Genomic DNA, 25271 nt, shown 5'->3' with positions numbered 1-25271 from the left:
CTCTCTCTCATTTTTTTGTTTTTCCCACTTGATTACTTCTTTAGCATTGCATCATTTTCTAGCCTAATTTATGAGTGATAACCAGACACTCCCTGCTTACCAAATAGAACAAATGCACAAGTTCTCCCAGTGGTATTTGCTCTTTTTCATTACTTGATTATTATTTTATGTTTTTTTAATTTAAAGCATGATCTTCTGTAAGTCAGGATATCTTAGAACTTGCTATGTAGCTGAGGCTGACCTTTAACTCCTGATCCCTGTCTTCACACCTTGAAAACTGGAATTACAGCCATGTGATACCATGCTTATTTCATAAATTCTCTCTCTCTCTCTCTCTGTGTGTGTGTGTGTGTGTGTGTGTGTGTGTGTGTGTGTGGTGACAGGGTTGTTATTATGTAGCTCTCCCAGCCTTAGGACTCACTATGTAGACCAGGCTGGCCTGGAGCTCACAGAGATTCAGCCGCGTGCCTCTGCATCCCAAGGGTTGGGATTAAAGGTGTAGACCACCACATCTAGGCTATGAATTGTGTTTTTTTAATGACCTTCATAAAATTTTAATTTCTCTAAGATAAAATACATCTGTAAAAAATCCACATAGATTATTGTGTGCAAGGTCCTAAATTCTTAGATTAAAGATATAAAATTGACATCCGTTCAGTAACTTTGTACTAGGGTAAGGCTTTAGGGCTCACATCTCTTGTCTGATAGTCTTTGAGGCTAGTTAGATGCCACTGAATGTCAAGCAAAGGAAATGATATGAGAGCTCACTATTGGGTACACATTACCCCCAGGGCCAAACTATATATTACTATATCTTACACAGCTATAGAGTAAAGCAGGCAATCCCTTTCATACTATTTAAATACAGTTCTATTAGATAATTTGACATTTATATCCAAAGTAGGTTTGTGTGTATGCGACATTTAAAAAACGTAGCCCAGCTTTATGGATAGTTTTTATTATGGCTATAAAATACATAGTAAATTTATGCACTATAGTCCCTAATTATGTGTTATGGTTCAGGCATCTTATTTTAGTTTTAAACCACATCTTAAGCTTTGCAAGGAAGTAACTAAAATTGTACTCCTTTTAAATATTGTTCTTTGCCTAAGACTTACTAAGCACTGAAGCAATGGCTGCTGTTAAGTGCAACTCTAGACAGGGTATGAGTATGTGTGACTATATGGGTACGTATGTGCGTTCATGAGTGTCATATGGATGATGACATATAGCATTACATAATGCTATAGCATATCACCATATATAAATATGTGTGCATGTATCATACGTACATGACTATGTTATGTGTATGTTGTGCTTATATATGTAAAAACATATAAATACTCACATATATATGTATATTTGTATATAAATCTCATATAGTTTTTGTAATGATGGCAGTAAATTCTAGCTTTTTCTTTCTTGCCTTTCGGGGACAGTGTTTCTGCCCAAGGTGGCTTTGAACACTCAGACCTCCTGCTTAAGCCTACTGAGTGCTTGGAATATGATTGAGTGACACCAAGCCTTGCTCCATGCTGGTTGTACAGACCAGAGAGGCTGAACTTACAGAGGGGAGGTAGCTCAGAGAGTGCTTCTGGAGTAGGATCTGAATCAGAGTCAGATCAATTTTGAGATTCATATTTCAACATGTAGTTTTGATAGAATCCTCTAATGCTTTTTCTTCTTTTGTAAAAATTAATTTTGGTTGGTGGGGAGCAGTGAGGTGGAAGGAAGTTGAAAATGACATAGAGCATTTTGGGGTAGCATGTAGAAATGAGTCTGAAACATACCCATTAGAGAAGAACGTGTCAGAATTGACATCGAAGTGATGGTTTGGGAGTGCAGAGTCTGGCCTCAATTTACTCTACATACTCGTGTGGCTGAAACTGTACGAGGTTAGAAAGAAAAAGCTTTACTTATGTTTCCTATAGAAGGAGTAGAATTAGAGATTCACACCAATGATTGCCATGGGTCTATGTAGCCCATTTTCCATAAGGGAACCAATTTAAAGAAGGTGGGTGCTATTTAGGCTGAAGTATAAGTCCACAGCCTGTTCCAGTCTGGTCCTGCAAGGAGAGATCAACGAGATCACTTTTCTCTACTCAGTACGTGTGATAGATTTTAACTATGTTATGACTTTGAACAACAAGTAAATATCTAACAATATCCCCAGAGTCTTGTTTTTGAATCATTGAAAATTTCGAGAATCAGCACATTAAAAACCAGTACCTACTTGTCTAGGATATACAATATGCCAAGTCAGAGAAGAAAAAAATAGTTTTAAGCTGTTTTCAAGTTATTTGGGAACTAAAATGAAAAGCCCCGTGCCTAATGATTATCCTTGCTTTTATTTCTATGCCCTGGAACTTTGATCTATAACCAAGTATGATTAACTACGTTTGTCCAGAGGCAATCGAAGGGTGGGAGGTAAGAAGGAAGTATGGAAGGCTGGCAAGGAATCACCAAAGGGAGGCACAAAAGACAAAGTCCCAATCAAGTTTAATGATGGACACAGTCTAAAGCCATACCCACATGTTCCAGTTTTTTTTTGAACTGAAGCAACCAATGAAGTCAAAACTGTGGACAAAGCTCCTTAGCAAAGAGGTGAAGAAGATTTGGTTTTAGTTAAGATGCAAATGAGCTAACCTGTTCTCTGTGCTCCAAAAAGACAATTCTCAGCTCTATTTTAGTGAGTCATATCTAGTTTGTTTTGATGAACCCTGGCTGAGCATTTGCTGCTCACCACGCATGACTGGAAGCTATTGACCTAATGTTAGCGGGCTGCCATGAGATGAAAAATTACATTAGAAACACTTCTTTATTAACAAAGTATTCTTATTCAAATCTAAGGTAAATGGTGTGAATACCAGATATAGGAGAAGCAAGATTTCTAGTAGATGAGTGTAACTCTAAATCTGTAGGTAGGAGCTAAGGTGGGAGGAGTTGGGAGAAGAAGAGGAAGAGGAGGAGTAAGGAGAAGAGGAGGAAAAGGAAGAGGAGGTGCTAGGAGACAGAGAGAAGAGAATGAGAGGGGGAGGGGGAGGGGGAGAGAGAGGGAGGGAGAGAGAGAGAGAGAGAGAGAGAGAGAGAGAGAGAGGAGATGGAGGCGGATGTTCACGTGTCTGTAGCAGTCAAAGGTAGTAGTAGTTGGTATATCTAGGTTGGGTATTGGGTTACACTTCTGATTAGGCATCTTGTTACTGATTATTATCAAATATATAAGGCTTTGATTAAAAAAAAAACCCTAGATATACCAACTACCTTTGACAGTTGGTATATCTAGGTTGGGTATTGGGTTACAGTTCTGATTGGGCATCTTGTTACTGATTATTATCAAATATATGTGTTTGATTAAAAAAAAACTAGACATACCAACTATATCTGCCTCCATCTCTTCTCTCTCTCTCTCTCTCTCTCTCTCTCTCTCTCTCGTTATCTTCTCTATGTCTCCTAGCTCCTCCTCTTCCTTTCCTTCTCTTCTCCTTACTCCTCCTCTTCCTCTCCTAACTCCTCCCACCCTAGCTCCTCCTACATAATTCTTGCTCATCACAGGATGAACTATTGTGTACACATAAAATACGGGTGTGAAGGCCATTCTTGGTTGTCACTTGACTACATATGAAATTAACTAAAGCCCCAAGTGGTTGAGTACACCTGTGAGAGATATTTTCTTAATTGAATCATTTGACATGGGAAGACCCACTTCTAATTTAGATCTTTTGAGATGGGAAGATCTACCTTTAGTCTGGGTCATACTTTCTTTTGTTAGCCTGTGTAAAGAACAGATGAGAGAAGGAAGCTCTTTCTCTTTCCTTGTTTACTCTAGCTTTCACCGGCAAATTCACTCTTTCACTGGCATTGGAGCCTACTTCTTTAGGATTCCAACATATACTGAAGACCAGCTGAAATACCCAGTCTCACAAATGAAACAACTACTGGATTCCTAGGCTTTCTGTTGACAGATGGCCATTGTTGGAGTAGCTGGACGACAGCCTGTAAGCGACTCTAGTAAATTACATATAAAAGAATGTGTACATGTATACGTATATTTTCATTCTGTCTGCTCTGTTTCTGTAGAGCAGTGGTTCTCAACCTTCATAATGCCACAACTCTTTATACAGTTCCTCATGTTGTGATGACCTCATCTATGAAATTATTTCACTGCTACTTCATAAATATAACTTTGTTATGTTACGAACCATACTGTAAATATCTGATATGCAGGGTATCTGATATGTGACCCAAAGGGGTTGCAACCCACAGGTTGGGCTTGCATGCACATGCAGTTATTTAGAAGCCAAACAAGGGTTACAAGTAGATTATTATTATCAGACTCAGCTATTGGTTACGGAACTGATACTATTTTGCAATGTTTATATAAAACCATGAAAAATAATTATGTTTAAACCCAAGGTCATAGATAGTGATATATAAGATTTTATCCTGTGGCTTTATGAAATACATGTTTAGTCATTTGAAATAAACAGATGTTTGGTCTTTGCAGGGAAAAACATTGCTTGTATTCGTCTCTTTTCGTTCAGAGACTTTTGGCATCATATGTAGTCTAATATGTTTAGTGTCAAGACATGATTAGAACCTTCCCACTGACAGTCTGTGTGATCAAAGCTACTTATGTATATGTAAGATAAAGCATCATATATATAATTGTCATTTTGCTTTTATATGTGTCATGCCAGGTTTGATGCCAGAACCTTTATAAGAGATTTTTTTTTCCATAAGAAAGAGCTTTCCAAGGAATTCTCATCCAGATATTAGTCATCTCCTATCCTCACAGCTTCCCCTGATGATACGATCCCCTTCAGGATCTACAGGCAAAACATTTCTAGCAAAGTCATCTCTGCTGTTTCTTAAGAAACTTAACATTACAGAATATTATCCTGTGCACAGCTCACATGTTACTTCCTGTTATTGTCTAAATGTCTGTACCTCAGAATTAATCCAATAGAAATAAAATGTTTAAAACCTTAGGTAAATGATTTTGAAGGTATAACCTTCGGGGAGTGATTGGGTCATCAAAGCACTGCCTTCCTGAATGTATTAATTCATGTATGGAATAGTGAATTATCAAATTAATTTGCTGCAGAAACAATAGTTCCCAGGCATATTTCTTTTATTCTCTGTTGTAGTGCTGCCTGCTTTGTGATGTCACAGTAAAAAGGCATTGGGCAGATAATAACAGGTAGGCAATACCATGCTCTTAGAGATACCAGGCCATAGAACCATGGCATTAATGTCTGTTCTGATTACCTTTAGTTGTTAGCTTGATACCTAGATTCATCTGAGAGGATCTCCTCTGCTGAGGAAGGATCTGAATCAGATTAGCCTATGAACTTATCTGTGAAGAATTGTCTTGATCATTAATTGATGTAGGAGGACCCAACCCACTGTGTAGAGGAGAATTACCAATTGGCAGGTGGTCCTGAACTGTAAGAAAGTTAGTTGAGTATAAACGTACCTGCAAGCTAGGTAGCAAGCATCATCTATTGTGTCCTGCTGTACATTTTGTCTGTGAACCAAGTTCTGTCTGGAATAGTAAACAGGCCTGCCTCAAGTTCTTGTCATGACTTCCTTCAGTGATGGACTGTGATCTAGAATTGTAAGCTAAAGTGAACCTCTTTTCTTCTCCTAAGTTACTCTTTGTCAAAGTCTTAGAAATGAAACTGGCCCACCAAACCCTATTCATTGTAAATGACCTGGGTTCAGATATTCAATTACAACAGAAAATGAACAAAGCCCTTGAACTTGCCTCTAGCACTTCCAGGAAATGGTGGCATCCCCCTGTACTTGGCTGACTCAGTCCCTCGGTCCTTTCCAGTGTTGTCTGCCTGGGTATCATTTCTGTATTACCACTGAATTCCCTCTTCTTATCAAGCATCACTCTTGGCCCAGTCTTTGTTTTCAAGCATTTCTTACTTCATGTTCTCTCATGTTTTCTGGGAAATATGCCCACGGCTCGCAAATCTATTCAGTTGATTTCATTTTCCCCAATTTTATAAAAATTCATTTTGTCTGGGAAAGCCTTGTATAGTGTCCCTTGTCTTCTAGATGTGATTCATCAATGGAATGTCCCTGGTTTTCCTTGATGGACTGTGAAAGTCTAGTATATGCCCACTGGGAATTTTGGTAACTTCTGGTCAACTCTGAGGCCGTAAAAGTGCTAGACTTCTTTTCTTGTTTCAGTGATCATGGAACTGACCCCCCAAATAACCAAGATTTAGAGTTGATGCCAGGAGTCGTTTCATTTTCTTTGCTTTGCTTTCCTTTTTATTTTTGTTTTGGAGACTGGGTTTCGTGTAGCTCAGGGTGACCTAGAACTCACAATGTTGCCTTAAATCCTTCTTCCTTCTGTCTCCATCTCCCTGGTGGTAAGATTAGAGAGTCAGGAGTTCTTATCCTCATTAATACAGGAACTCAGAAATGAACTCAAAAGGAAGTGCAAGGACGCTTTACTAGAGTGTAAAATAAAAGACAGCAAAAGTTATGAGAAAACCCTGGCAGCCACCAGGAGGAAATGGCATGGGTAGAAAAAGACAGCTTATTAAACAGGGAAACAGCTTGCTAAAGAGTGGAAGTGAGCTACTGAGGTGAGAAAAGAGCCTCCCCAGCCCCCAAGGCCTGAGTGTATTATCCTTTAGTCCCCCCTCCCAGTGCACCCCCACCTCCTGAGCTTTGATTCACACTTGCTCTGATATGAGTGTAAAGAAGGGCTTCTTGTCTTCTCTTTGACCCGTGTGTTTCAGGTATTACTCTTGAGGTAGGCTTTTTAGTTTGGTGACTGGCTGGAATGGCTTCTGAGCAAAGTGACCTATCTAACTTCTGCAGGTTTGTTTTACTTTTTACACCTATAGTCCCCCCCCATTCAAATCAGTGGATCTTCCAGATGGGATTCAATCTCTCATCTTTCTTTCTTCACCACCCTACTCAACATTTGATAGTCCTTGCACTTTTAGGAGCCTAGGAAACTCCTTCACAAAAGTCACACCACAATGAGAGTGGCTGTTTAGTAGGTTTCCCTGTGAGATGTCTTTATAAAACAAACACACACTTTTAAGTGGAAAATAAGTATAGAACATAAGGGTCTTTAGGCACAAGGGCAGAACAGCTAGGTGAAGAGTAAGTGTGGGGCTGAGATTTTCTAGTTCCTCTCAGCATCCTGGATGCAGACCTATATTTACTTTACTGAGCATGTGGACCAGTTCATTGTTCTCTCCATGGCAAGAGAGAGGTCACCTGCCTTCAGCCCAGTCACTGTAGACAGCCCTGCACAATCATCACCCAGGGTGTGGCTACCAGAGTGAAACACATCCTCTATCTTTCACATGACCTTGGTGTTCTGTAGAAATAGTTCTCGAAAGATTAGGTATACTGGAAGGAGGATGATGTCACTGAGATGTCTTCAGCTGTTCCCACAAAACCACAGCTGGAGGCATTCTAGGTCCTAGGAGGGTAGGGGATCTACTCTCATTATTTTACTAAGTGGTCATGTTGTTCAACTGCCTTCTGAATATTTGTGCTTGAACCCGTAGATCTGGGCTGTCTCAGTCTTGGTGAGAGAAGCAGACAAGACAGAGGCTCCTAACTGTTCTAAGTGCTGTGGAGAAGTGACTGAATGTCCAGCCCTAAATGAGACATCTATGTCACCACTCCATCCCTGCACTCAGGATGTGTCCCAAGAGTATAACACCTAGAGGGTAGGGCAGAGTGCTGTGAAATGCTGTCTTTTGCACATGACATGACCGCCGTATGCATGAATTCGGAATATCTGTGGATACCTGCAGATCTATGCAAGATTAAGCCAGTCAACACTCCAGCATGAATGTGGGAGGCACTCATGAGGTGACACTCCTAACTGAAAATTGTATAGCAGTTGATGAAGTGTACCAGGATGAGAGTGGGGCTTAGAATTTGTGGGGTGGTAGGTTGAGGGTGTTGGCCCATGTGGGGCTAAATAGTCCCATATTCATGTGCATATGAGCAACACTAATTAGGCCCATTTGAGAAGGGAGGATGAAGGAGGAGGAGGAGGAGGAGGAGGAGGAGGAGGAGGAGGAGGAGGAGGAGGAGGAGGAAGGACATGAAGTTGGGAGGGGGACCTGTTGGAGAGAAGAATGTGTTGTTGGAATAGGGCCTGGGGGAGTTGGCAGAACAAAATGGAGGTGGATATGATTAAAAGATGTATCCATGTATAAAATGTCAAGGAATTAATTTAAGGAGCAAAGAGCCCAGGGCATCTGAGGAAATATCTTTCTGAGCAGCCAGAGGATGGTCTGAGCTTCTTGTGGTTTTTACACGCAGGCTTAAGATCAACCTTGACTGTTTAAGGGTTTAACAAGACATGGAACTTTCTCTGATCACATTTAACACATGAATCCTGTCATGACATGAGAACTTTTATGCCCAGGAGGAGGTACACAAGCCCCATAGCTCAGTGAGATACAGGGGAGGAGTAATTAATATAAACAAATAGATCTTAAACATTATCTTTTAAAAATAATTCTCTGAGGGCTTTGTATTTCCATAATTTGTCTATAGCACAATTACACAGTTCACCAATAAACAAATGGACATATTAGAGTCTGTGATTATTTTTTATTTTAACTTGGTAAGTAGGCAGACTTAAATATGGCAAATGACCCTGGAACTGGTGACCTCAGCCATAGAGTTCTGTTCAGTCCAGGTGCTATAACAAAAACTGTTCTGATAGCCCATCCTGGCCTGTGAGAATTTTAAATAGCTTCTGACCAAACTTTTCCTTTCACTGCCTTCAAGACACAAAAGGAGTAGAGAATACCAAGCCATTAAAAGATCAGTGTTCCCATCTCATATGTCAGGCTCCTAAGTGTTTGCATATGAAGTAGGTACTTTATCCTAAAATTTCTTGTGCATTTCTATGCCTCTGATTACAGAACAGCTTCTTGTGCAGACATTTTCTAAGGGCATCAAAGGGCAACTAGAAAAATTTGATAGAAAAAGCATTTGTATCAGGTTAATTAGTCACAGAAAAGTATAAGTACAGTATTTATTTGCTGAGACCACAGTAGGAAGTGTGATTGTGTTGTCCATGTGTCCTTCCATTGTGGAAGGAAAGCATAGTGTTAAGTGACTGTCCTTTGATGCTGGGTGATCTTTTCTATGAGGAGGCTGCCTCTTAAACAGTCAGGGCCTAGCAGGTTGCCTGTCAGGGCAAGCCCAGAGGTGGCATTACTTGGTGTTTGCTGATCAATGACTCTTTGGAGCTTGGAGAACTTAGGCTCAAGGAGTGACTCCGGAGGTTGAGCTGTGTGGTGCTGTGAAGGATTCCACAGCCCAGCACAGGACTGTGATGTAGTGCCTTGTGACTCAACATCGCCAAAGCTTACGTGCTTTTCCTCAGCTTGGAATACCCAGAATGGAGCTGTTGGTAAATCACAGTCCACACCCCAACTCTTCAGTCTTTTTGCTAATTTCTGCTGCTTCACTTCAGAGTCCCAGAACAACACTGTGATGACTCACCAGCTCTACTTCCTGTAAGTAATCATTTTCCCACGGTGAGTGATGGTTTACTCCGGGGGAAGGAGGAAGAATGTTGATTTGATTTTTCTTTTTTTTCTGTGCAGCATTTCTGCTGACTGAGAGCTAACTTTGAGTACTTTGTCTCCGTTTCCATAGTCATGTCAAAAATGCAACTTTAAAAATATTTTAATTTGTTAAACTAAATCCTCTGAAGTGTATGTTATCTGTAGGGAACAAGAACATGATAAGCCCAAGGCAAAGCTTGTTTTTAAAAGTATTTAATGGTAACTTTGTAATTTTTCTATTTAGTTTGGTGTGAAATGACTTCCTGTGCGTTGGAGAGGCCAAAGGCTGGAGGGACCCCACTGTAGCACCATTCTATGGCTGAAAGATCTGAGACCCAAAGAATCTACATGAGTTGTCTGTTTCTGCACAACTGGTCAGTAACAGATAGATGTGGGCAGGGATCAGCTAATTTTAGGCTGTGATTTTCCATAACCTTGTGAATGATAAATAGATCTAAGCTTATCTGTGACTTGTCAGGAGACACAGAAGCATACAACTTTGTGATGAGAGTATTTCTTTCTTTGGACAGAGTAGAATGGGGGAAAGAAGGTGCTCAGAGTTTAAGCACACAGTAGGTGGCCAATAATACATCTAATTATTACAGATGACCTGGTAAAGTGCTACCTGGTTCTGGGGGCTTCCTTTCACCCATTTCTGTTCTCCTCTAGGCTGTGGAGTGCTTTCTCCTGCTCAGCAAGGCTCAGTGCTGGCTGAATTTCCTGTGACATTTGCATGTGAGTTGTCTCATTTCCCTGAAACCCTGTCACAAGCCCTGAGGTTACTACAGAGAAAGATCTGAAACCCCCGCCAGGGAAGTCCCATGGAGAAGTATTGCCTTCCCTTCTGGAGTTTACAGCTCTCTTCCAGATAGCTGGCCCTCCAAGCTATGGCTCCCAGGCCACTGATAGGGCAAAGCGTGGTGGTGGCCAGAGGCTATCCCCAGGCTCTGCTCCTGGCCCTGGGTCCTTTCAGCATACCCTTCAGATGACTTTGTCTGACTTTCCCCTATTTTGCTCTTTCCCTTTCACCCTCCTCCCTCACCAATGGAAATTTAGAGGGTTCTGTGGTTCTTAGGGGACTTTGGGGCCATACATTTTATGTCCTCACTTCCTCTACACATCACAGGGGATTGCTAAAGCAGATTGAGTGCCCAGAACCCCAGCAGGCTCCCTCCTCCAGGATGCAGTTGCCACATAGGTAGACTTTTCAAATTCTCTTTTTAAGTCTCAACTGCAATATATATATATAGTGTGTGTGTGTACATACATACATTTATTTTTGCAGTGTTTTCCTGTAATTTAAATTTCCTATAATTTAAATGTCAGGTGTCACAATAAAACAGTCAATTTAATTAAATGGGTTTACTTATTTAACTATGGATATATATCTGCATCTCTGTGATTGTTTAAATGTTTGTGTGGATGTGTCTCTGAGTATATTTTTTGTGTGTTTGCAACATATGTGGTATGTGTATGTCTGTGTGTATGTATATATAGATGGTTGTACGTATTTATGTAGTATATGTGTATATATGGATATGCCTATGTTTATATGTGGTATATATATACATATATATATTTGTATTCTTTGTGGTATACATGTATATGCACACGCACACACGCATGCATATATATATATATATATATATATATATATATATATATATATTTGTGTATGTCTGTACCTATGTGTGTGTGGTATGTATATATAGGTATGTATGGATATGTGTGGTACATAGATGTACATTTATATTTTTGTATCTGTGTGCCCATGTAAAGTATACATGGATGTATATGTGTGTATTTTTATATGCTTATGTGTGTGGTGTGTATATGTCATATACACATATATACATACACATATATATATGTATATATGTATATATATGTGCATATTTGTATATCTGTATGGCTCTCCATGTGTATAGCTTTGTACGTACATGTGTATGTGTTTGTTTCATCTTTTCCATGTTGTATTACCAGAGGAGTTCCCTCTTGAGGGTCTGTCACAGCACTATTGACCCATCTGCAGCACATTAAAAAATGCAGTTCTGTGCTAAGTGCTCTGAAAGGATATTGAGTAACATCAAATATTACAAAAGTAAAAAGGAGGAAAGAGAACCTGAGCTGCAACTCAGCTGCAGAGTGCTTGCAGAATGTGTATATATGTGTGTGTGTGTGTGTGTGTGCATGTGCACACATGTGTGTATAGGTATATGTGCATGTCTGTACATGTGTGCTTTTGTGTGCTGGTGTGTGTATGTGTGTGCACAGGTGGGTATGGGTATATGTGTGTATGTGTGTATGTGTGTATGTGCCGTGTGTGTGTGTGTGTGTATGTGTGTATGTGCCGTGTGTGCGTGTGTGTGTGTGTGTGTATGTGTATACCAATAAATTTCATTAGGGCTGTTTACAGGAGGGGCTGTTTCCAGGACCCTGTGCACCTCACCAGTGGCTACTAAAGAAAATGTCTCTCCTTCTCCATGTTGACTAATATCTATATAAGTCCTATATAAGTCAATCCTATGATCCCCCACCCTGCATGTTAACTGGCCCCATCTTGTGGAAATCATGTCTGGGTAATCATGTTGTAGTGACTTCTGGAGTGTTACAGTCATGTCATAGTCCCTGTCCCCTTTCCTCTTGGTCTTGGGTTTTCTCTCTCATCTCCCACTATGTTCCCTGAGACTAGAAGGGGGTATTTTTTAAATGCCCTATTTCTTGATGAATCTTTAATATTCATCTTATGTTCAGCACTTTGACTAATTAAGAGACTTTGGAGTTATTGTTGACCACAACAAGAAAAAAGCTTCTCTGGCCAGAATTAATAGCAGCACTATTTTATGGGCATAAACACAATTAATTAAAAGGCAGTTTAACAAGTACACCATATTTTGAAAGATAATAACAGTAGATTCTCTACTAGGGCCGGTAACCCTTCCCCACGTTATGAACTTTTAGTGGGTTTATAGTACTAGATATCAACTCCCTTTTGTTGAGCCGGTCTCAAGTCCAATCAGAAGGTAGTTGGTTTCTTCCACAACAGACTTTCCATTATTGAACCAAAGCATACATGTTAGCTGGCCAGTTGGTCCTACCAGAGGGTTCAAAGTAAATAAGACTGTTAAAAACAGTTCTTCCTCAATGGTTTGTACAGCACAATGAAAGCTAGCCAGCAGATAGGGAGCTTCCAGCTAAATTACAGCTTGATCTCTCTGTGTCTTGCAACCATGCTTATGGTATCTTCAACAACAGGGGCTTCTATATCATCCTCATGGGCAAGCAAGAGCAGAGCTAATTGCCTGCAATATGGGGCAGGGTGGCAAAGGAGAAAGATTAAGGGGTTCATATAGCTCCACCTCTCGCTGAGGATGATGGTTAATGGTTGGGGGAGAGAGATACCTTCCACTTACTCATGTGAAAACTGTAATTATACTCATTGGCTTGTGTGCGTGTGCACACACACACACACACGAAAAGTAGAAGGATGACTAATAGAGAAAAGAAAGGGAATCAATGAGGGCTAGAGGGGAAAGAGTAACGAGATGCAAATGTCATCAAAATTCATCACATATACATATAAAATAAAAGTCTCCAGTATGACTGACTTATTCCACAGATATTTATTGAGGGTCTAAATACTGAATGTTACTGGAATAACGGAGGGAATAACTTTGTTATGTTAAAGATAGGAGAAATGTTGGAGAACATGTAAGTGGTAGGTAGGTTTGTGACCTTCAAGTGGCTCAGAGACAATTAGAGAAAAAAATGTCCATGCTATTGTTCATGTATCTCTGTACTGCAACTGAGAAAAAAAAATTGGATCCAGGGGAAATGAACTAAAATGAGGGCGTGACAAGCCTGGTAGTAGGGGTGGATTGGGTCAGGGGATAGGTTAAGCAACAGGCTCCAAGAATAAAGGAGATTTGTTGAATCAATGTGCAAGAAGAGTGTCACATAATATCTAGAGGCATCAAACAAGTGACTATGTAAGGTAATTGTGTGTGTGTGTGTGTGTGTGTGTTTGTGTGTGTTATATTAGCTGGATTATTCTCTGAATGGAAAAGTGATTTATTTATTTATCTTTTTTTCTTAGCATATAAAGAAATGGGTCCATTGTGAAATTATATATATATATATATATATATATATATATATATATATGTGAAATACGTATATATGTATGTGTGTGTGTGTGCATGTGTATCAAATTTTATTCTTATCTGAACATTCCTGCTTTTCTTTCTTCCCCTATGCAGTTCACTCCTGTTTTACTGACACATATATTTCATTAGCCTCTCTTATTTTTCCTCCTTTTAGACCTCCTCTTGTCTTCTCACAGTCCCTTTCTACTCTCACACTGGGCGTACATACTCTTGCTCATATATATGTAACATACATACTTACATACATGTACATTTAAATCTATATCTTTCATATAGGAGAAAATGTTCAGCATTGATTTTTCTCATCCGACTTACACTTAATGCAATGATCCCAAGATCCACCTTTTTTCCCCTGTAAATGTCATCATTTTACTTTTCTGTACAACTGAGTAAAATCTCATTGTTCATATACATCACATTTCTCTGTCCATTCATGTGTTGAAGGACATCAAATTTGGCTCTGTATTGTGGCCACAGTGAATGGTGTAGCAATAAGCATCCATGTGTAAGGATGTCCATGCTATGCTGACTTAGAGTCTTTCTGGTGTTCAGGACTGGTACAGCTGGGTCATTTGGAACCTCTATTTTTAGTTTTGTTTGAGGAACCTCAATTACTGAGTTCCATAGTAGCTGTGTATGTTCTCATTCCCCTAACGGGATGTATGGTTCCGCTTTCCCCACATCATGGCCAGCATTTATTGTTTGTTGAGAAACACAATTCTAGTGGCTTCACCAAAAATACATAAATAAATAACCTTGAAATTTATTGTTCATGCAACTGAAATTGCCAGACTGACTTTGGCTGAAATGAAGATATCTAATAATGTTTCCTATGATTTTGCTTTTCTTCACATTTCTATTTTAGCATTTCCCCCTGGCTCCTATTTTTAGACAGACTTGCTCACATAGTGGTAAAGATGACCATCTGCAGCTGGTGGCTAAAATTCTGTTAACTTGTGCAGGACCAGATGGAAAGCATATGCTTAAAAAAAAAAAAACCAATTGGCCCAGCTTGAGTCATGGGCTTCCCCTTGGAGCCAGCTGGTGAGGCAACCCTCCATCCAAACCATATGGATTGAGAGGAGCAAACGGGACCTTTCCAAGAGAAAGAATGTGTTCTACCAGAAGAGGAATGTAGGCTAGAAAATCCCAACAATGACCACTACACATCCCCTATTGGTCTATTGAATGGGTTGACCTTCTGCTTGTAGAGCACTGCTCTGAAGAATATAGAATACAGCCTAATTCTGCTCACAACTTCAGAGTTTACAGAACTTCAGAGTTACGCTCCTATAGTTTGAAAGACTCCAGCTCAAAGAGTGCTCTATAGTGTAAACTAATTGATGATGGGAACCTTGGGGCCTTGTGTCATCTACTTCAAGGAGGGAACCTGAGCAGAATAAAGCTTTGGTGTGCTTTATGAATGAATGAACAGCATTACTCTGGTGATGCTGTGCTGGTACTACAAAGGGCTTTATATCTGTCATTGCCTTTCTTCCTCCCAATGTTCTTTCATGAATAAGGTAGCTGAACCTTCACTAGGAACAAAGTGAGCTCAAAACGAAATATTGACAAGCATGGGGACTAGAGTCTGACTTTCCCAGAAATCTCAGGGTTCTTCCTTTTGCTGGGGGTACAAGTACACTTAACCAAGCCTGACTTTTACATGAGTACCGGGAATCCAGACTTGCTTCCTTATCTTTACTTGGCAAGCCCTGTTCTTTTCTTGGTCATTCATAGTTATAACTATGATTCTTAAAGATAGCATCCTTTCCTGGAATGGCTCCATGTTGTATCTCCACATCAACATGTGTTTCCATGGCAGCTGTGACAGGTGAGAAGGATTCTGGGATAGTATCACATCAGCAATTAAATATGTATGTTTGGAAAGACACTCATACTTCACTTCACTAAAGTTACACCTGTTGTAAATTTAATTTCAAGACCATGGCACAATAAAACATCCTCTTGTCTCAAAGGAAAGCTAGGGCCCTGGTAAATACCACAAACATTTTCTCTATGATCCCAAACTGATAACATAGAGAAGTAATTTAAATAACTTGAGAATTAACATATGTCCTTGAAATATGTAGTACATTTTGACACTCCCATCCCCCCTCTTCCCTAACAATGCTTATAAGTACTACATTCTCTGAGTATTTTGGTGAAATAGGTAAAGCTGAGGAAAACATCATTAACCTATAAGTTCATTTTGAATACTCAATTCTTTGATTTGAAACAGCTTAAAAACCACTCACAGAGGGCTATGCAAATGAATACATGCTAGCTAATTATAAATGAAAGTGAAAGTCCAAGTACTCCCAAGTTAAGTGTATATGTAACAACATTAGTAAAGAAATGGAAAATGCTATCCATTTATTCCATTGTACTTACCCTTCTCAGTCAGAAAGCCTTTGGCGTCTACTGCATTTCTGTCAGCATTCCATGGTGATTTAAATCAATTAATATCTACTTGTAGCAAAGTGTTGACAGCAAATTTCCAAATTCACAGACTCTACACTTTCCAGTGTAATTTGGCATACATGAAAGAACTTTTCAGCTTGCTACTAAAAGCAACTCAGAAAAATGTGAATTAGATGTTAACCCTTTACAAGAGTACTACCTGCTCTGGAATGCAGCCCTCAGTGACCTTTTCTTGGACAGAAGAAAGACTATGTGGAATCTCTAATCCATGAACTGTACCCAGAGGTCCCTGAAAAGTCTGGAAGGATTTTTTTTTCCAGCTCGCTAGATGAAGGAAGGGCTTCGGTGAGAGGCCAAGAGAGTCTAATGGAAGACATCTTATCTGATGGTGGCTACCGCTTCAGCTTAAGAAAATATTAGCAAACATACACCAGAGGGAGCTGGCTGAAGATTATTTAGTCTCAGGGATAAAGAGACAGCATGGCCAGAGAAGTGCAGGCTATGTCAGTGTGAACTTGATTTCAGTCCCCAACATCTCTGTGCAAAAGCCAGGAGTGGTGGCTCACATTTGTAATTCCTGCCTAGGGAAGGCAGAGACAGGCGAATTTCTGGGAATTGCTCGCTCTCCAGTCACTGTAACTTAATCAGCAAGCAACACGTCACTGGGAGACCATGTCTCACAAAACACAAGCTGGATGGGGCCTGAGGAATGACGTATGACATTCAAAGCTGACCTCTGGCCTCTACATGCATACATGGTGTGGTAGTGTATTATAACTTTTGCCTTGTGCTGTGACTGACTAGATGGCCATGGCACAGACTTGGCTGCCTGGTGGAGACCTTCAGTTAGTGCACAGGACAAGATGCCAGCTGGCCGAATAACTTTTTGAGGGACAGAAAGTATGTACACATGTCAGAATGGCCATCCCTGAATATTGGAGGGGCCATAACTGTCCTTGTAGGTTTTTAGGGGAAGGGACAAAAGACAAGGGACCAAGGGGTAGCTGGTACTGGGTCCACTGGTACAGAAAACTTTGGTACAAAGTGCTTTGTTATAGGAGCTTCAGACACTTGGAGGCTTCATCTGGGCCTCTTGCTATTTTGCAACGTCTTCTGGACAGTAGCTGATCTTCCAGAGAATTGATGACAGTGTGGTGGATGAATGTTTTGAGAAGATAGTTTAAGTCTGGAGATAACTCCTGGCTCTGGGGGTTTGATGCTGAGATCTGGGTCCCCTATGGCCTTACTTAGGAAGTCATCCAGCTGCCAGTTTTCTTGAGAATGAGTCATTCTCCTGGGAAGTAAGTTTCAGGCTTAGAACTCAGATGCCCTTTGTCTTAGGGTTTTATTGCTGTGAAGAGAGACTGTGATCAAGGTAACTCTAATAAAGGAAAACATTTAATTGGGTCTGGCTTACAGTTTCAGAGATTCAGTCCATTATTATCATGGCAGGAAGCATGGCAGCCTGTTGGCAGACATGATTCTAGAGGAGCTGATGGTTCTACATCTTTATCCTAAGGCATCCAGGAGCAGACTCTGATTCCACACTGGGCAGAGCTTGAGCATAGGAAACCTAAAAGTCTATCCCCACAGTGACATAATTCCTCCAACAAGCCCACACCTGCTCCAACTAGACTACAGCCCCTAATAGTGCTACTCCCTATGGCCAAACATTTAGAAGCATAGGTCTACGGGGACCATACCTATTCAAACCACCACAACCCCTGAGTCCAACAGCTACCTGAACTCAGGATGGCAGCAATGGATATTTAGACTTTTTCTTTTTTTAAGCAACGTTTCACTATATTGCCGATGCTGGCCTTGAACTCATGATTCTCCTGCTTCTGGATCCTGAATACTTTGATTATAGGTGTGTATCTCTATTCATACTCTGAACTATATTTTATAAAATGTTGCTAATACATTAGGAAGAATCTAAGTTCATCCCACACATTATTTTATTCAAATCACATGTAATGGAAATGAAAGACCCATCTCAACTGTCTTGTGTGAGTACATCCAGGTGGCCCAGGGTCTGGTCATGTGTGCTACTGTTATGGAAAGAAGGCAGATGGTCTGGCTGTGGTGCTCCTGGTGTGAAGTGAAAGAGTAAGGGTCTAGGTGTGTGTGTGTTCTAGAGTGGGGCAAGTTGAGGGCTTAGGTGTGTGTGTGTTTCTGGTGTGGAGTGAGGCTAAGGATTTGGGTGTGTGTGCTCCTGGTGTGGAGTGAAAAGGCTGACTGTGTGTGCCTGTGTGTGTGTGCATATGTGTGTGTATGTATATGTCTGTGTATATGTTCATGTGTGTGTTTGTTTGTGTGCATGCTCCTAGTGTGAGGTGAGGCTGAGGGTATAGGTGTGTGTGCTTCTGATGTGGCCTGAGGTGGAGAGTCTGACCATGTGCTTCTGGTGTACAATGAGGTCAAGGTTCTGGCCATGAATACAGCTTGTGCTTCCATTATCACTGCTTTTGTTGCCAACCAACTGTCTAATGTACTTGTTTGTATGACAATATTTCAGAATGGAAACCTTGAGTAGGCAAAAGGTGGCTTCCTCAATGTTGGCACTTTCAAGCCATCCTAGAATCTGGGGCCTGAGAACAAAAAGCTTGGTTCTAAGTTGTCCAAGCTATAACTTAAAGTTGTAGCAACCTAGGTCAGAGGCTTGCTGCTCTGGGCCTTAACTATCAGTGGTTGCACACACAGCTATCCCTGGCCCATGCTTCCACTGCTCATCTGTAACTACAGCTAGCATTGGTCTGCACTGGTGATGGCTAGTGCTGAAACTGAGTACAGGGACCTTGAGCTCCTAACAGCAGCTGAAGTTATAGACCTTGGCCCTTGGCTACTAGAATTCTAGGCCTTTGGGAATTGGCAGCTCCCTAAAATCCTCCATCTTCCAGGGCCCACAGTCTCTCATATTTCACTTAACAAGATTGTGGGTTCCACCTTCTCTTAACTTCTCTCTCCCTACCCACTCCTGCATCCGGCTGTCCCTGCTCTACTCAGTTTCTGCAGAAGACCACACTGAATTCTTCATCCATATCCACTACGCAGCAGTCTCTGCTTCCATAGGCAGCCATCAGCACTGCCTCTTTGCCATGCTACTGTTAGCTTTCTACATCCATGACAGAGATCACAAGTAGATCAGAAAAGATCATCCACTCAGGGAAGTCCTTGTTATTTGGCCTAATAGTGCAACATCTGCTGTCTTTATTGGTGGGTGTCTTTTGGCTGACTCAGAAAGTGTGAACAACAATAATCGGAAGGGAGTGTTTGCTTGTGTGTACCATACAAACATGGTGCTTGTAATTAACACCAATAACAGCACAACTTTCAGTTTGGGGGAAGTATAATCATAGATGTACGGTCATACTTGACCACAAGCATTTTGCTGAGCACTCAGAAAGTGTCCTATTTTGCTTTGGACCAGATTGAGGATGTCTCATCAAATAGCCAGATGTTTGGCATGGCTGCAAGTGACATCCTTTAAAGTTCAGTAAGACTTGCCTCCTCTGATGGTTTCTTGAACAGTGTAGGCTACTCCCCAGAACACAGACTCTTGACTCATACCTTAAACTTCTATGGTTTGTCACAGTATCTTAGTCAGGGTTTCTACTGCTTCAGTGAAACACTCTGACTAAAACAAACATGGAGAGGTAAAGGTTTATTTGCCTTATGCTTCTGTATCACTGTTCACCATCGAAGGAAGTCAGGACAGGAACTCAAACAGGGTAACGACCAGGAGGCAGGAGCTGATGTAGAGGCTACGGAGGGGTACTGCTTACTGGCTTGCCTGTCATGGCTGTCTCAGCCTGCTTTTTAAAAGAATCCAGGACCCCATGTTCAGGGCTGGCCCCACTCACAATGGGCTAGATCCTTTCATCTCAATTACTAATTAAGAAAATGTTCTACAAGCTCTAGAGTCAGATCTTGTGGAGGTACTTTCTGAATTGGGGTTCCCTCCTCTCAGGTGACTCTAACCTGTGTCAAGTTGACATAAAATTAGCCAGCACACACAGTAAAAGGGCATGGTAGCAAAGATACTCATTTCATGGTTAGAGAGCAGAGAGAGTTTGAGAGGGAAAGGATTATATGTCACTTCCTCCCCAAGAAAATATTCTATTTGAAGGGAAGTTTCTTAAGACTCATACTCTAAAGGAAAAACTCAGGGAGTAAATGGCTGAATAGCTTTAGGAAGTTCATGAAATAGACAAGATTCACTAGATATCCCCCTCCTCAAACTTATATAAGCACTAAGGACTATTGAGAGATATTCTCAGATCAGCTAAGCTGCTTAGAAGAGGCTTAGACTATTTGATCCTAGAAGAAAAGCTATCCAATACGTTGAGCTGCCTTCAAGGAGTAGCTGTTACTCATGTTGGAGGAGGCACTTGGTGATGCAGCTGTCATTGAGTCATCTCTGTTCCTGTAAGTAATCCCTTAGCCCATACTCCTATAAGTACTTCAATAAACTCATCAGAACTCTGATGATATCCTTACTTTGATCTTTACATTATTTATCTGGAGTGAATAGACAATTGTTCAGGTCTCCAAGTAATAGTATCATACAACATAAGGAGCCAGAGACAAGAAGATTCTTCCAGTTCAGCCATCCAGCAGTAAACATTCTCAAGTAGACCACATACCTAGTTTTCACCATCTCCCAATAATGCTATTGAAATGTAACACCTTCAATAGATAAGTCCATTGATGAGTTAGAAGGTTCATGACTCAATTGTGCCCGTAAGCCTATCAACTATCAAAAAAGCCTCTTTGATGGCATGCCTCGTACCTTCACCATAATGAACCACATATTCAAGTTCATACGTATAAGTTGATTAACAAGCTTGGAGTTCAATTTTGCTTTTCTGATTTGAATTTCATACTTGTTTGACGATACTATGTTGCTAGAATCTGAACTTTTAAGCCCAAGATAAACATAAATAGGATTGGATATGAGTTAGCAGTTCGTGTTTCTGGGTTTGGCTGAAGGTGTGAAATCAGCCATCTGTAGAGATATCAGAGAGAATAGGAAGTCAGTGATGTGCTGAGGTACTGGTGTTTGTATTAGCCTAATAAACACAGAGACAAAGAGATACAGAAGAGATCTCATTGATTTGTGAGTAGCAAAGTTAAGGGTAAGATTTGGAGACTGGCTTTAGAAACCAGAACAGGAGGAAGAGAGGAAATGATGACTTTGGCTTGGGTCATGATGTGAGATGGCTATGAAGTATCACATGAAGATGCTCAGTAGACAGTATGGAATTTAACACTCAGAAGAGATAGTATCTTAGTTATTGTTCAATTGCTGTGAGCACTAGATTTAAACCAATTCATAAAGCATTTAATCAAGGGGCTTGCTTACAGTTTTAGAGGGTTAGTCCATGGTCATCATGGACAGAAGCAGACATAGTATGGACTTTTGAAACTTCAAAGGCCACTCCCAATGATATACCTATTTCAACAAGGCCACACCTCCTAATGCTTCCCAAACAGCTCCACTCCACAGTGACTAAGCATTCAAAAGGATGAGCACATGGGAGATCTTCTCATTAAATACCACAGATAGTAAATATGAATATTGAAAATTGGTAGCTACCAAGATACTGATGGTGATGAGTGATCTTGCCTCAGGTTAAAGAAATATCTGGGTACATGGAGAAGAGTGCCAGCAACCATGATGTAGCCCATAGGCTAGAAGTGGTGGAGACTGTAAGAAAATAGATATGGAGAAAACACCAGAGAGTAATGGTTCTGTGGAATGGTAATATCCAAGACAACCAGTGTGAAACTAAGCATAGACCCATTTTTAAATATATTTACTGTGAGGAGTCAGGACAAGTCAAGGAAAATTAGGAATTAATGGAGTTACACAGGCTTTCTATGTAATGTCCATAAAAGAAGTGTGTTTGTGTGTGTGTGTGTGTGTGTTTATGTATGTTGTTTGGGATTTAACAAAGAAAATTGAGGCAGGTATTATTTTTTGTCTCTTGTCTCAGACATACATGGACAATCTATTCAGCTAACATTTATTTGTAATCTATGCATTGAACACCATCCAAGGAGGGTATATAAGAAGTGGATTCTGCCTGTCTGGACCCTGGTAATTTAGTTTAGAAACTGACCTTAGTAATCCTGGACCCTGGCAATAATCCAGTTCAGGAACTGACAAAACACATTGATAAGTACCAAGAGCTTACAGAGGAAGTCAGGTCTACAAGAGGTTAGAGGAACTAGAGACAGATTTTCACTGACACTGTGCAACAGGAAGATGAGGAGACAGTACATGGTATCTAGTTCCGCGTGCTAGAATTTTTCAGGATCAGGAGTGTTAGAAAGCTACTCTTAAGATAGACTTTTGGTCTTGCTCTCTACCACATTCTTTCTTGAATTTAGCAGGAGAATCATGTCTTTTGAAAAATGCCTCTGGCTCTTCAAATCAGTGCTCACTCTGAGCAGGAACAATCAGTATTTGTCTTGAATTAGTAACAGATTCAACAGCTCAGAGGAAAGGCTAGAGAAAGTTTTCAATCACTGTTACACTCACTGGCTTCTCCTGAGAAAGCCTCTAACTTCTTGCAGGAAGAGCGTGCATTATATTTAGCAACAAGTCCCTCCTTGCCCTGAAGTAAGTCAGAGAATAATGTTGAAAGCTCACCGAAAGCACAGAGAACTTGTGGGGTTTGTTACTTGGCAACTGAGATCTGCGATGTTAAAATAAGAAATCTGCATTACTTTACAATTTTTTAAATGCAGTGCATGCTACTTTCTTTTCGAGAAGGGAGAAAATAAGATTAGTATAGTGTCAATTTCTGACTGTTGAAGACATCCCAGTCTCATTGGGCCAGAGTTGAACTCTTTCTTTATATTGTCCTCTGAGATAGATATTTGTGCATCCTTAGTCTCCAGGTGATGCGACAAATCTCATCAGAGGCCCAGAGATACCAGGAAAAAGCCAAATGAATATTCAGACTGGAAAGAATGTTATCAGGAAGTGAGGAATTCTCTCTTGGATGTGGTGCATGGTGACATGGTGAGGATACAGAGAAACTGTTGCAGCCTCTCCACTTCTAGACTTTCCTTTCGAGGCCTAGGCCTACTTCTTTCCTCTTCCCTTCATACCTTTGAACTTGTCCCTGACTCTATATGCAACATCTGAGAAAGTATCAGTATGCCATGCTAATGCCTCAAATGCACCTTAGGACACTGGCAAAAGTAAATGAGCTATGAGACAAGAAGATGGAACGATTTGTGTAGCTCCTTGGAGAAAGTGGGGTGGGGGTGCGTTTTCCTTCCTCCTCCTCCTCCTCCTCCTCCTCCTCCTCCTCCTCCTCCTCTTCTTCTTCTTCTTCTTCTTCTTCTTCTTCTTCCTCTTTTTAAATAAGACTTGGTTGAATCTTTGTGTCTCTGGGTCATATAAAACTCAGAGGGGTACTAGGTATGCTGAATGCTCTGGATTCCATCGAGTTTCTTGTTCTATCTCTCCTGTCATCCTACAGTTGTTATTAAGGCCTGGGATCCTGCAGTCACATTCCACGTTGGTGAGTAAATAGAAGGGAAATTCCTAGGGTCAACTGTTCTCACAATCTGGCTGATAGAAACTTTGTGTTCTGAGAGGGCTAACTTTTGATGGTTTAGAAGATGACGAAGGTAATTGACCATGTTGCAACCTTCGTATTACATGCTAAACAAAGAAATGTGTATCCTGCTTTTATTGAGAAATGATTTTTTAAAAACACCATTTTCTTCTATGTTGCCATGATCTCGTAATTAAATCAGGAGGGTGCACTATTGTAAGCTGACACTTGATAAGACTGTAAGCTTTGTTGCTATGTTCCTCTTTATATCTGCAATTATCTAGAAGGGGTCAGGGTATATCATAGGTATGAAATACATATCTGTTGAATAAATAGTTTACAGGATGTACTACATATGCACAGTGTAAAAGAGAATTGTTTTGTCTGATATTACAGGAGATTAAACTCTGACTCAAGTTACTTGATATTTTTCTAGACAAAGATCTCAGGACATGGCTGTTTATATTTCATAAATTCTGTAACATTAGATGTTTTTTGATCTGTTCTCTGTTTGACAAAAATGTTATCTGAAGAGCCTTTCATCTAAAAGCTACAGACCTGAGAATGCAGTTTTTCTTATGTTTCTTCCATATGGAATACTCAGTGGCCCTTACAAAAGGACATCTATTGGATGGTTCCTATGGGGAAATTTTTAGGACATTCTGAATGAATGATATCAACTTATTTTCAGTAATTACCCAGAGTATCACCAAGTATGGATAAATGTCATTGCTGGAGTTTGAAGAGTTGTAGCTGGTAATCTGTTTAGATAATTCATAGGAATAAGTACTTACTAACCCCCGTATTGGTGTGGGCTAGTACTAACACAAGTAGTATGTAGAATGTAGTTGGAAAAACAGACAGAAGTATGTGATAATTAATTACAAATTATGGGAAATGATGTGATAGACTGGGTCTAGATTACCAGAGAGGAAAACTATTTGGACTGAGGAGAAAGGCTGAAACTGTGTTTCAGATTGAAACACAGTTGAGTTCTTCCTGTCCAGGTATCTTCTGGAAGGCCAGAGGGGGTCATGTGCAAACAGAGCAGGGAACAAACATTTCAGGTAGAGGATGGGAACATGGCTCCAGTCAAGGATTCATAGCTCCAGAGTATTTATACTTATAGAAGAAGCAATATGGAACTTGGAATGCTGAGAATAATACAGTTGGGGATTGCAGAGAGATAGAGGGGTACAGATAATCCAGATTGTCTGTGTAATGACTGCGGAAGCCAACAGGGTCTGTAGATACGTGCTATGCTTTGTTCTCTACGTTCTCTACATCTAGAATTGTTTGCAATTTTACATAACAAAATATTTACTGAAGACTTTTGTTGGCATGATTGTTGTCTGGTTCAGCTTGGGAGCCATGATCCCCTTTCTCCATTTGCTGTTTTAGCAGTGTTGAAACTGGTGGTCTGAGGATCACATTAGTCGAAACATTTGCAAGACCAGCAATGCTAATGTTCTCAGTATAGAATAATCTCTTTGCTATAAATGAAGGATTTCATGTTTGGGGTGGGG

General features: G+C 40.4%; 1 long non-coding RNA gene across 7 annotated transcripts in view; it reads left to right on the top strand.

The window, feature by feature from the left end:
• The window catches only part of LOC114622592, a 64421-nt gene that overhangs the window by 5578 nt on the left and 33572 nt on the right, over positions 1-25271 (top strand). For 6 of the 7 annotated variants that reach the window (XR_003711638.1, XR_003711643.1, XR_003711642.1 and 3 more), the window contains exon 1: positions 23561-23709. This is a non-coding gene — a long non-coding RNA (uncharacterized LOC114622592). Of the gene's footprint in view, positions 1-9394; positions 9528-9822; positions 9953-10247; positions 10314-23560; positions 23710-25271 lie in introns of those variants that run through there. The other variant, XR_003711644.1, reaches the window with a different exon arrangement.

This window comes from Grammomys surdaster, unplaced genomic scaffold (genome assembly GCF_004785775.1).
Source record: "Grammomys surdaster isolate TR1022 unplaced genomic scaffold, NIH_TR_1.0 190, whole genome shotgun sequence".
Classification (NCBI taxonomy): Eukaryota; Metazoa; Chordata; class Mammalia; order Rodentia; family Muridae; genus Grammomys; species Grammomys surdaster.
The sequence above is the reverse complement of the archived record's forward strand: the minus strand, read 5'-3'. Positions and strand labels throughout refer to the sequence as shown.